At 41.4% G+C, this 12,563-nt stretch overlaps 1 protein-coding gene across 1 annotated transcript in view; it reads right to left on the bottom strand.

Annotated features, from left to right (window-relative positions):
- LOC110491768 (U4/U6 small nuclear ribonucleoprotein PRP4-like protein) overlaps positions 1–12,153 on the bottom strand; it is a 34,210-nt gene extending 22,057 nt beyond the window's left edge. Inside the window, exon 1 of the mRNA XM_021565505.2 lies at positions 12,025–12,153. The gene's annotated coding sequence lies outside the window, so the exon portion shown is untranslated. The remainder of the gene's footprint in view (positions 1–12,024) is intronic.
- Positions 12,154–12,563: the final 410 nt, after the last annotated feature.

The following is a 12,563-nucleotide window of genomic DNA, read 5'->3' as shown; positions in this document are numbered from 1 at the left end:
ATGTTGGACAGGCAAGGAGGCATGGCTGAGTCAAATATGAATGCTGACTTAATAAAGTGTTGATTAAAGAGCTCAGCCATGTGCTCCTTGTCAGTAACAACCACATCATCAATATTAAGGGACATGGGCAGCTGTGAGGAGGGGGGTTTGTTCTCCAGGTTTTTAACCGTTTTCCAGAACTTCTTGAGGTTAAAGCATTTTGCCAAATGGAATTCTTGAGGTGGAGTAACTCTGCCAGATCAAGCTCATACCAGGGGCTGTTTTTAATTCTCATTTTCTTTTGGGGGATGGGTTTGTTAACAAAACCACTGAAAATATAAAAAAATAAGGTTCTTTCAAGCTTCTTTGACAGAGGGGATCAAGCAGATTCTATACCAATCTACAGAGGCCAGGTCATGAAGGAAGCCACCCTTTGCCTTGATGACAGCTTTGCACACTCTTGGCATTCTCTCAACCAACTTCACCTGGAATGCTTTTTCAACAGTCTTGAAGGTGTTCCCACATAAGCTGAGCACTTGTTGGCTGCCATTCCTTCACTCTGTGTCCAACTGATTGTGGAGGCCTGATGCAGCACTCCATCACTCTCCTTCTTGGTCAAATAACATTTACACAGCATGGAGCTCCTTTGGGTCATTGTCAAATTGAAATAGTTGAAAAACAAATGATAGTTCCGCTAAGCGCAAACCAGATAGGATGGAATATTGCTGCAGAATGCTTTGGTAGCCATGCTGGTTACGTGTGCCTTGAATTGTAAATAAATCACTGACAGTGTTCACCAGCAAAGTACCTCCACACCATCACACCTCCTCCTTCATGCTTCACAATGGGAACCACACATGCAGAGATCCTCCTGCGTCTGCATCTCACAAAGACACAGCGGTTGGAACCAAAAATCTCACATTTGGACTCATCAGACCAAAGGACAGAGGTCCATCGGTCTAATGTCCATTGCTCGTGTTTCTTGCCCCAAGCAAGTCTCTTCTCCTTATTGGTACTCTTTACTAGTGGTTTCTTTGTAGCAATTCGACCATGAAGGCCTGATTCACGCTGTCTCCTCAGAACAGTTGATGTTGAGATGTGTCTGTTACTTGAATGAGGGTGAAGCATTTATTTGGGTTGCAATTTCTAAGGCTGGTAACTCTAATGAACTTATCCTCTGCAGCAGAGGTAACTCTGGGTCCATTCCTGTGGCGGTCCTCATAAGAGCCAGTTTCATCATAACGCTTGATGGTTTTTGTGACTGCACTTGAAGAAACTTTCTAAGATCTTGAAATATTCCGGATTGACCCCCCCCCCCCTACCTTGTCACAACACAACTGATTGGCTTAAGAAGGAAAGAAATTCCACAAATGTACTTTTAACAAAGCACACCTGTTAATTGAAATGCATTCTAGGTGACTACCTCATGAAGCTGGTTGAGAGAATGCCAAGAGTGTGCAAAGCTGTCTTCAATGCAAAGGGTGGTTACTTTGACGAATCTCAAATATAAAATATATTTTGATCTGTTTAACACTTTCTTTGGTTACAACATGATTCCGTATGTGTTATTTCGTAGTTTTGATGTCTTAGCTATGATTCTACAATGTAGAAATAGTACAAATAAAGAAAATGCCTTGAATGAGTAGGTGTGTCCAGACTTTTGACTGGTACTGTATATAATTATTTTATATATTTTGGGGGGGAGTTCCCCTGTCCCATTTTGTATAATTAAGTGTAATGGATTTATACTATAATTCAGTTGGGGGCGGTAATGCAACATATTGGATGCCAACTGCCGTTAACTATCACCGAAGAAAAATCGCTACTGTTGACTGGCGTAGAGTTCGGCTGCCTACTCCAACTTGCCTCTGTAAAAAATATGGTGTGCACAAACAACCCGAAAAAAACCCTTGCCGAAAACCAAAACGAACAAAAATTTCACAAAATGTTGTCATAATATGTAAACATACTGTTCAAAACTGTTTCAGCTGGGATGCATGCAGAGACCTTAAGTTAATTTAACTCATGTCTGTTAGCAAAAAAGCTTGTTGTGAACAGCGTGCACATTTCTTCGTAAGCTAGTGCATAATTATAATGGGTTTTTGTGTGTGAGAGGGGTGTTGAAACTAAATTAGTAAAGACAAGATTGTGGCTAATAAAACTGAGCACAAAAATAAATGTTTTCAGGACCATGGAAAACTATGCGAGCCATTCCAGAGAAAAGAGCTAAACTAGTGGACTAGTTTGTAAGCCTACATTTTTTACATTAGCAGGAGCAGGCCTGCAAGCCAAGGGCGAGAAAATGCCATCTTCCTAATTTGATATTGTTCCCGTTCGCCAAGTCTAGAATTGTAAACTAATAGAAAATAATAATATATTTTAATATCTCTCCTCAACCCCCAATTTCATTGCAGGAAAACATAGTTTGGAAAGCAAATGGCTAAGACAATGAGGCTTCAGGGCTTCAGGCTTTTCGGTGTGGGAGAGTGTGAAATGTGGGGACCTGGTGTCCAAGTAGGCACATGTAAGACATTTAATTTGTTAAGTATAGTCGGTTTGTAATTCCACTCACTAGTTGTAGCTGTATAGTCTGTTTGTTTGTGGTGTTGGTCTTGGCTAGCTTAATATTCCGGTTAAAATACACCAGTTATGCTATTTTGGATCACGCTGTTGATGTCATGCAGCCTGTCGTTTTTGTGTTTATACTTTTTCATAACGACAAAACGGCAAGTTTGATGTCTGCGACAATAGAATGTTCATGATGTCACTGTGACAACTGTATAGACATGTCGATAGACGTAGTATAAACCAGCCTTTAGTCTTGAAAACCTGTTTAGTAATATAAAGTACTCACTCAGTTTAGCACATGGCCTCACATGTGAATCCTTAAAGAGATGGGTGGGGCTAAAGCTTAAGATGGTATGAACAATGCTGAATGGGTCTAGACAATGAATGAGCAGAAGAAGTGGTTTTACAAGTTTTTCAACTTTTAAAGCAGAATTACTTTCCCATTGTTCCTCAACTGCAGTGTATGATATACCATTTTCTAGCTCTAAATATTTACTATAATCCAATGTAAAAAACAGTGACATTTTGCTACATAAGACCAAATCGAGCCAGTCAGTCACATTTTTCTAACTAGTGAGAATGCTCGGAAGCAGGCAATGTTGAAAAGTCATCTTTAGATATGTTGTAATTTTCTTAAATGTTGTTTTGTAATTTACTAAATCAAGCAGACAATAAGAAAATTGCATTTGAAAAAGTTGAAATGTTTTCTGTGAGCCAATGGGGTAACCTAGGTAACCACAGGAGGTTTCCCCACAGGCGGGCGGGGTTATGACGTTCTATGTTCTATCTAATAACGACTTGAGCTTCTCAATTACACTCCATGCTATTCTCAATACTACACTCAATCTTCCTCGACTCAGTTACATGGCAGACTTTGTCTTGATCTGTGTAATGATATCCCCAATGCCCAATAATACTTGTGTTTTTTCTTCCACTGTTCCCACCCTGTGCTGAAGAACCACCAATGCGCTTGTGGTCGGTCCTTCAACCAGTGGCATACCTTTACATCGCAGGCAGTGCAAACCAGACAACCCTACATCTCTGACCATCTCATGTTTGAGGTTCACGACTCGACATTTATGCTTGTCCTCTTGTCCGCTCAACTAAAATAAATAGTCGGACAAGAAGAATATAGATTTAGTTGTCCGAATGGACAAGTAAAAAAAAGCACAAATAATAATATCAAACAATTACTCCGATTAGAATTGGATCAGATAGGCCAATATTGGTATAATATTCCAAATCTATTTTTCATGTACATCAATTTTAAAAAAGCCTACATGTCAAAGTGTAAGTGATATACATATTGGCTACAGCCTCATGTCCAAAATGATGCTGACATGAGGGAGGCGCCAGAAAATGTAGCCAAACTTTAATGAGATGTTTAAGTACATAAATATAGGCCAAAACGCCAGTCATGTTTGACAAATATAATGAAGGATAATTAACATTAACATCTAAAGCAGGTGTCAAACTCGTTCCACGGAGGGCACAGTGTCTGCGGCTTTTTGCTCCTCCCTTGTACTTGATTGATAAATTAAGGTCACTGATTAATTAGTAAGGTACTCCCGAAACCTGGTTGGCTGGGTCTTAAAACCTCTCTGGTACCAGTGGGACGGTAGCGTCCCACCTCGACAACAGCAAGTGAAATTGCAGGGCGCCAAATTCAAAACAACATAAATCCCATAATTAAAATTCCTCAAACATACAAGTATTATACACCATTTTAAAGATAAACTTCTTGTAAATCCAACCACAGTGTTCAATTTCAAAAAGGCCTTACGGCGAAAGCACACCGAACGATTATGTTACGTCAGCGCCTAGTCACAGAAAACCATACAGCCATTTTCCAGCCAAGGAGAGGGCTCACAAAATTCAGAAATAGCGATTAAATTCATCACTAACCTTTGATGATCTTCATCAGATGGCACTCCCAGGTCTCCATGTTAGACAATAAATGTTTGTTTTGTTCGATAATGTCCCTCTTTATGTCCAAAAACCTCAGTTTTGTTGGTGCGTTTAGTTCAGTAATCCAAAGGCACAATGCGCACTCACAACATCCAGACAAAAAGTTTTTTAAAAGTACAATAAAAGTTTGTAGAAACATGTCAAACGATGTTTAAAATCAATCCTCAGGTTGTTTTTGTCATAAATAATCAATAATATTTAAACCGGACAAAAGCTTCGTCAATAGAAAAAGAGAAACAAGAAAGGCGCACTCCCGATCACGCGTTGAAATCATGTCTGGAAATTTCCACTGTCCACTCATTGAAAGTGCTGTATCTCCCGCATTTTTCAGAGTAAAAGCCTGAAACAATGCCTAAAGACTGGCCAAATGTAGAAGAAGCCATAGAGATCGTGAACTGGGTCCTAAGTCTTTGTATGGTGGATAGGCTTTCAATGGAAAAACAGCAACTCAGCTTTCACTGTAGAAATGTAATCTTAACATTTCAAACAACTACAATACCAAAGCATTTCAAGTGAACTTTCAATAACAAGTTTACAGTCTGGAACTCTTAGGGCAGCGATCCGCCTACACCCTTTGACATTTCACATGTCTATGGCAGCTCTGGGCTTGACCTCTCTTCCTGACCTTGTGCGATATGATGCTGAGCATGCTTCTGTGTCAGTCAACAGTTCTTGTGGTGTTGCAAGTAAGTATGGTGTATGTTGTGCTGTGTGTGTGTTTAGTCCATCACGTTCTCTTTCAGGGGAACAGTTAATCTCATCAGTGTGTTGTTCTTTTGTGTTCAGTAGGTGACGACGATTGCGGCGGTACACCGCTCCTTTTGCGGTATGGACGTGATATGAACGTTCAGTGTCAGCTGGCTGGATGACGACTGTTGGCTTCCAGAGGCCATGCTCCTGGATTGTAACGGACTCTCCGTCGATCAGTGGTGGCAGTGGTCTAGCTGACCTGTCGTAGTAGTATCGCTTTTGTTGTTGTTGCAGCTGCTGGTTGGTGCTGGGAAGGATTGAGCGAAGTCTGCGGCTCATCAACAGCTGGGCTGGTGATTTGAAGTTGTCAACTGGAGTGTTGCGGTATTTAAGGAGACTGAGGTAGGGGTCTCGCTTGTCTGCTATTGCTTTGTCCATGAGTAATTTAGCAATCTGCACAGATTTTTCAGCAAGGCCATTACTTTGAGGGTAATGTGGTGACGTGTGAACTCCCATGCTTTTGTGAAGGATTCAAACTAATTTGATTTGTAACAGGGCCCATTGCCAGATATTAAAGTCTCTACAATGCCATGCCTGGCAAAGGCTGCTTTCAGCTTGTGTATCACAGCTGCAGATGTGGTGCTGTTAAGGTTGTCGAGTTCGAAGTATCTGCTGTAGTAGTCCTCTGTTACGATGGTTCCAGAATTCTTATACGCTCTGAGGGCATTTTCTCCTCTCCTCAGGCCATCCATCCTGTATGACTTTCCTCAGCTGTGTGAGTTGTGAGTCCTTTTCTGTTTCTATTCGGATCTCCTTCAGTTTTGTGTCACTGACTGGTAAGTTGCTGTACACAGTGTGCACTTGCATGTCCATGCCTTCACAGAGGCTGCTGTCCTTGTAGGTAAGAAACTTCCTGGAGAGTGTGTCTGCAACAGGGATGTCTTTGCCTAGACGGTGAGCTACTGCAAGTCGTATTTTTGTAGTTGAAGGATCATTCTCTGTAGCCTTGGCGGGGCTGCGGCTAGTGGTTTCCTCATGATTGACTCAAGGGGCTTGTGGGCGGATTCCACAATGACTTGTCGTCCATATACGTACTGATGGAAACGTTTACATCCGAACAGAATGGCGTAGAGCTCTTTTTCGATTTGAGCTTAGTAGATTTCACAGTCTGTGAGAGATTTGGAAGCATAGCCGATGGGTTTTCCTTCTTGCAGTAGCACTGCATCTAGTCCATACTTTGACATGTCCACTTGGAGTCTAAGCTCTTTGTTGGGGTCGTAGTAGGCAAGGATCGGTCCTGGTTCTCTCGTGATCAAGTCTTTCACACTCTGGAAAGCAATGTCATGTTGCTTGTCCCAGAGAAACTCACTGGACTGCTTTAGCAGTTGACGCAGAGGTGCATTAGCATCGGAGAGGCTGGGTGCAAACTTGACTAAGTAGTTGACCATGCCAAGCACTGTTTCAGCTCTGCACGGTTCTTTGGTGGCTCCATTTCTTTTATGGCTGAGATCTTCTGTGGGTCTGGCTTGATTCCATTCGCTGTGAGAAAATGTCCAAAGTAGCTGACCTCTGTAGCGCCGACTGTGCTCTTCTCGGGGTTGAGCCGGACTCCTCTCTCGCGGGACCTTTGCAGCATTTCAGCATTGCAGGTTTCTGGGATAATGGTGTTGATGTGAGCCATTAACAACCTTTCAAAGCACTTCATGGCTATGAACGTGAGTGCAATGGGTCTGTAGAGTGCAATGGGTCTGCAGGTTGCCTTTGTGTTCTTGGGGACAGGGACTATGGTAGTCTGCTTGAAACATGTTGGTATTACAGACTCAATCAGGGACATGTTGAAAATGTCAGTGAAGACACCTGCCAGTTGGTCAGCACATGCCCGGAGCACACGTCCTGGTAATCCATCTGGCCCCGCAGCCTTGTGTATGCGAGTCCAGCTGCACTGGCGAGTCCAGTGCAGCTGGACCTGTGAACAAACAGCATTAAACACTTAAACCGCCCGCATACATAGGTTTGGCTGGTGCCTAGCAGAACTCGGCTAGGTGAACCGAATGAGTGTGCTCGCATACTCCCTTTAAAATAAAAATGAAAAAAAGGGGAAAGGAGTGATATTACCCCGGGACCGTAGAGGACGATGAGCTGGTAATAGCCATCTATGGGCAAAGAAGGAGGTGACAACAGACCCAAACAAGGAATTACATAAATGACATGAAACATCCAGGTTTTAAACAATTAAGTTTATGGTTAAATAGTTTAAAATTGCTAACTCCTCCGCTCAGATTCAAGGTGGGTGATGTGAGGTGTGACCATTTGATCTGAACAAACCAAGTAAACAGAATCAAGCCTTTAGACCAGGGGTGTAAAACTCATTCCGTGGAGGGCCTAGTTTCTGCAGGTTTTTTGTTTTTTTCTTTCAATCAACTTCACTAGGGTAGGGGGCAGCATTCGGAATTTTGGATGAAAAGTGTGCCCAAATTAAACGGCCTGCTACTCAGGCCCATAAGCTAGGATATGCATATAATTAGTAGATTTGGATAGAAAACACTCTAAAGTTTCCAAAACTGTTAAAATAATGTCTGTGAGTATAACAGAACTGATATGGCAGGCGAAAACCTGAGGAAAATTGAAAGGCTGTTTTTCCATTGAAACCCTATCCACCATACAAAGACTTAGGACCCAGTTCACGATCTCTATGGCTTCTTCTACATGTGGCCAGTCTTTAGGCATTGTTTCAGGCTTTTACTCTGAAAAATAACATGTTGGATCATTGTTTCAGAGTCTATGTTGATTCAGTTGGTGTAGTATGCAATATAAATGGTTACTTACCTTGAGTCCAAACTACAGAGCATGTATTCAAAAGAAATGCTTAGAATATGTAAACATTTTTATTTTGTTTTAAAAGAAGGGGGATGTAATATTCATATGTGTAAACATACTGAATTGTAATTGGATGCATTTTACTGCCGTATCATACTGTGCTATGATTGGTTAAGACCACCCAGATGGTTAGGTCATGGTCAGTTGATCATGGTTGGCGATACGTCAACATGCCAGTTGTAGCTAGCTAATAAAGAGCTATGTTAATAAATATCCTGTAGTACTGCATTTTCTTATTTTGCACAAAGCGTGCAAAACAAGACAACTCCTGAACAGGTAATCAAATGGCTACCCAGACTATTTGCATTGTGTACCCCCCCCCCCCCCCCCCCCCCCCCCACAAGCCCTCTTTTTACGCTGCTGCTACTGTCTGTTATCATATACAGTGCCTTGCGAAAGTATTCGGCCCCCTTGAACTTTGCGACCTTTTGCCACATTTCAGGCTTCAAACATAAAGATATAAAACTGTATTTTTTTGTGAAGAATCAACAACAAGTGGGACACAATCATGAAGTGGAACGACATTTATTGGATATTTCAAACTTTTTTAACAAATCAAAAACTGAAAAATTGGGCGTGCAAAATTATTCAGCCCCCTTAAGTTAATACTTTGTAGCGCCACCTTTTGCTGCGATTACAGCTGTAAGTCGCTTGGGGTATGTCTCTATCAGTTTTGCACATCGAGAGACTGACATTTTTTCCCATTCCTCCTTGCAAAACAGCTCGAGCTCAGTGAGGTTGGATGGAGAGCATTTGTGAACAGCAGTTTTCAGTTCTTTCCACAGATTCTCGATTGGATTCAGGTCTGGACTTTGCCTTGGCCATTCTAACACCTGGATATGCTTATTTTTGAACCATTCCATTGTAGATTTTGCTTTATGTTTTGGATCATTGTCTTGTTGGAAGACAAATCTCTGTCCCAGTCTCAGGTCTTTTGCAGACTCCATCAGGTTTTCTTCCAGAATGGTCCTGTATTTGGCTCCATCCATCTTCCCATCAATTTTAACCATCTTCCCTGTCCCTGCTGAAGAAAAGCAGGCCCAAACCATGATGCTGCCACCACCATGTTTGACAGTGGGGATGGTGTGTTCAGCTGTGTTGCTTTTACGCCAAACATAACGTTTTGCATTGTTAACAAAAAGTTCAATTTTGGTTTCATCTGACCAGAGCACCTTCTTCCACATGTTTGGTGTGTCTCCCAGGTGGCTTGTGGCAAACTTTGAACAACACTTTTTACGGATATCTTTAAGAAATGGCTTTCTTCTTGCCACTCTTCCATAAAGGCCAGATTTGTGCAATATACGACTGATTGTTGTCCTATGGACAGAGTCTCCCACCTCAGCTGTAGATCTCTGCAGTTCATCCAGAGTGATCATGGGCCTCTTGGCTGCATCTCTGATCAGTCTTCTCCTTGTATGAGCTGAAAGTTTAGAGGGACGGCCAGGTCTTGGTAGATTTGCAGTGGTCTGATACTCCTTCCATTTCAATATTATCGCTTGCACAGTGCTCCTTGGGATGTTTAAAGCTTGGGAAATCTTTTTGTATCCAAATCCGGCTTTAAACTTCTTCACAACAGTATCTCGAACCTGCCTGGTGTGTTCCTTGTTCTTCATGATGCTCTCTGCGCTTTTAACGGACCTCCGAGACTATCACAGTGCAGGTGCATTTATACGGAGACTTGATTACACACAGGTGGATTGTATTTATCATCATTAGTCATTTAGGTCAACATTGGATCATTCAGAGATCCTCACTGAACTTCTGGAGAGAGTTTGCTGCACTGAAAGTAAAGGGTCTGAATAATTTTGCACGCCCAATTTTTCAGTTTTTGATTTGTTAAAAAAGTTTGAAATATCCAATAAATGTCGTTCCACTTCATGATTGTGTCCCACTTGTTGTTGATTCTTCACAAAAAAATACAGTTTTATATCTTTATGTTTGAAGCCTGAAATGTGGCAAAAGGTCGCAAAGTTCAAGGGGGCCGAATACTTTCGCAAGGCACTGTACCTTTTTTGCACTATTGGTTAGAGCCTGTAAGTACGCATTTCACTGTAAGGTCTGTTGTATTCGGCGCACGTGACAAATAAACTTTGATTTGATTTGATGTCTGGCAAGTGCGCACCTCTTTTGCTGCATAATCACAGAAACACCTCATCCTCATGGTACCCCAACTACTGCTGGGAGACTACGAATGATTTGTGTGAAATCACTATTGTCAAATAACTGATCTTATGTAGTTGGAAATTAAATGGGAATGACTTGATTAACTGAAATGGCAATAATTTTGTTGTTTGTGTTTTCTCACTGTAATGCACTGATCATAACATTATTGTATTATTGTATATTATTGTGGTTTCTGTAAAACTGCAGGTTTGTACAATACGACCTGACCTTTGGTCACACCCAGGAAAAGAATACTGTGGAGAAACAATATCAGACACACTGACAATCTTTTTGTTGCCTCAATGAATACAAATAAACATCAAGTAACTTTGAAAAATCTATTTTGAGTGCTGCCCCTCTACTAAAGAATCTGATATACTTATGTTGCTCAACACACCAGTTCTGAACTTTCTATAACCTTTTACGATAGAGATGATTTTCACAAGTTGAACTCTCACATATTTTGATTGTCCACATAGGGCTCTCAGATCATGGTTTTCAGACTCAAATGTTCAGTGATGATTGTGTGAAAATGTTAAATGGACAATCAATGACATAATAGACTCAGCTTGAGTATGTATTTATCCTCTATCCCAGTCCCTAATTGAACCTTAAGCCATACCCCCTAGACCCCTTTGGAGATATGGGAGAACTGGTGTGCCTTGAAAAACTTTCAACTCTTTTCCTAATCGTGATCATTTTTTGGAACACTCACTTATAAACATGACCTGTGGAATGCACGTGGAATTTTGACTTGGGAGCACCAGTGCCTCTCAGATGATACATTGAATGGCAAATGGTTACATCTGTATCGTTGTTTCAAGTCAAGTGTGCTCAGTCTGTTGTTTCATTTCATGCAGTACGGATCAGAATTCTTTTTGCGTAGAAGGTTAGGAGAACTTACGCAGCAGGTAAGGATAATTAACGTAGCATTAGGTTAAGGTTAGGACATTGGTTAGGCTAGGGTTAGTTCAAATGCTCCCCGAAATGACTCAAAATGTCGATTTATGTGTAACTTCCGTAGCTGTATAAAGAATCCCGGAGCAGACAACGCGAAAAGTCTGTCGATGTGGCCTTGAGCAAGACACTTAACCCTAATTTGCTCCAGTAACGCCATATTACCATGGCTGACCCTGTAAAACAACATATTTCACTGCATCTATCCGGTGAATGTGACAATAAAAACATATTTTTCCATTAATTATCCCAGTAAACCCAGATCTCGAAAATGGCAGATACAGTGAAAGTGAGTAATTACATTGAAAAAAACGGTTGGCCGTCTTGGACGCTGTCTCCAGTTATTTTATAGTTCAATGACCTCACTAATGGTGCTTTCAAGACAACTGGGAACTCGGGAAAAAATAGGTCAAAGTTGGATGACTGTACTAAACGAATTTTCCCAGTCTGAGCTTGTTTTTTCCTGAGGCAGAGATTTCCGGAGTTCCCAGTTGTTTTTAATGCGGCAACGGTCACATACAGTATCTGCGCATGTGCACGTGTTGCTTCACGCTGTTACACCGTGGTAGCAACAGGACCAACACAGCAGAGAAGTTTGGTAGAGAAGTTTTAACGCTCGTAGTTGTTGCGGTAATTGACCCACTATGCTGTTTCCTTTGTGCACCTACTTCACATCGCTGGGTATACCTTTAACTAGCTAACTAGATTCATCTAGCTAGCTATCTAGTTGGCAATACACTTGCCCTGTGGCTGGCTGTCATGATCAAACCAACACACTTTGGATCAATAAAAAAGGCAAAACCGAAAACGGAATCATCCCACCTTATCTTTTTTTGAGTAATCCTTGTTTCTTTTTTCTGGTTGACTGTTGTGTTATGTTGTATTTGAACACCAACATATGTTTTCAACGCTAGCTCTCGCCTCTCCTCCAGACAGTCATTTGAATCGAGGTGACAACTAACATTGTTGCTTAGCAACCAACCTCATTTTAAACCCCCTCCGCTCATGGAGATGTCATGATCCATGACGCAATTGTAAAGGCAAAAACAATGAGGTGCCAAATTGAGGGGACATATGATTATTATCACGCACTACAACATCTATAAAAGCTACCTTGTAATAAATGTTTTGCACAATAAACGCAGTATATGAGATAATAGGATGAGTTATGTTGAAACATAAATGTATATTGTGGGTTTTATGTTAGGATGAACCTATGGGCACGTTTGAGTGTCAGGGCAAAAGCATAGGGCTAAAGCTAAAACAGTACAGAATGAAGATAAGCAGGAACTGCTTGTCTAATACAAATCCCTGATCAGGCTTATAGGTGATGTCATGGCAAAATTGGCTAGCTAAACCAT

This window comes from Oncorhynchus mykiss, chromosome 16 (genome assembly GCF_013265735.2).
Source record: "Oncorhynchus mykiss isolate Arlee chromosome 16, USDA_OmykA_1.1, whole genome shotgun sequence".
Lineage (NCBI taxonomy): Eukaryota > Metazoa > Chordata > Actinopteri > Salmoniformes > Salmonidae > Oncorhynchus > Oncorhynchus mykiss.
Note: the sequence above shows the minus strand (reverse complement) of the source record. Positions and strands in the feature narration are given on the sequence as shown.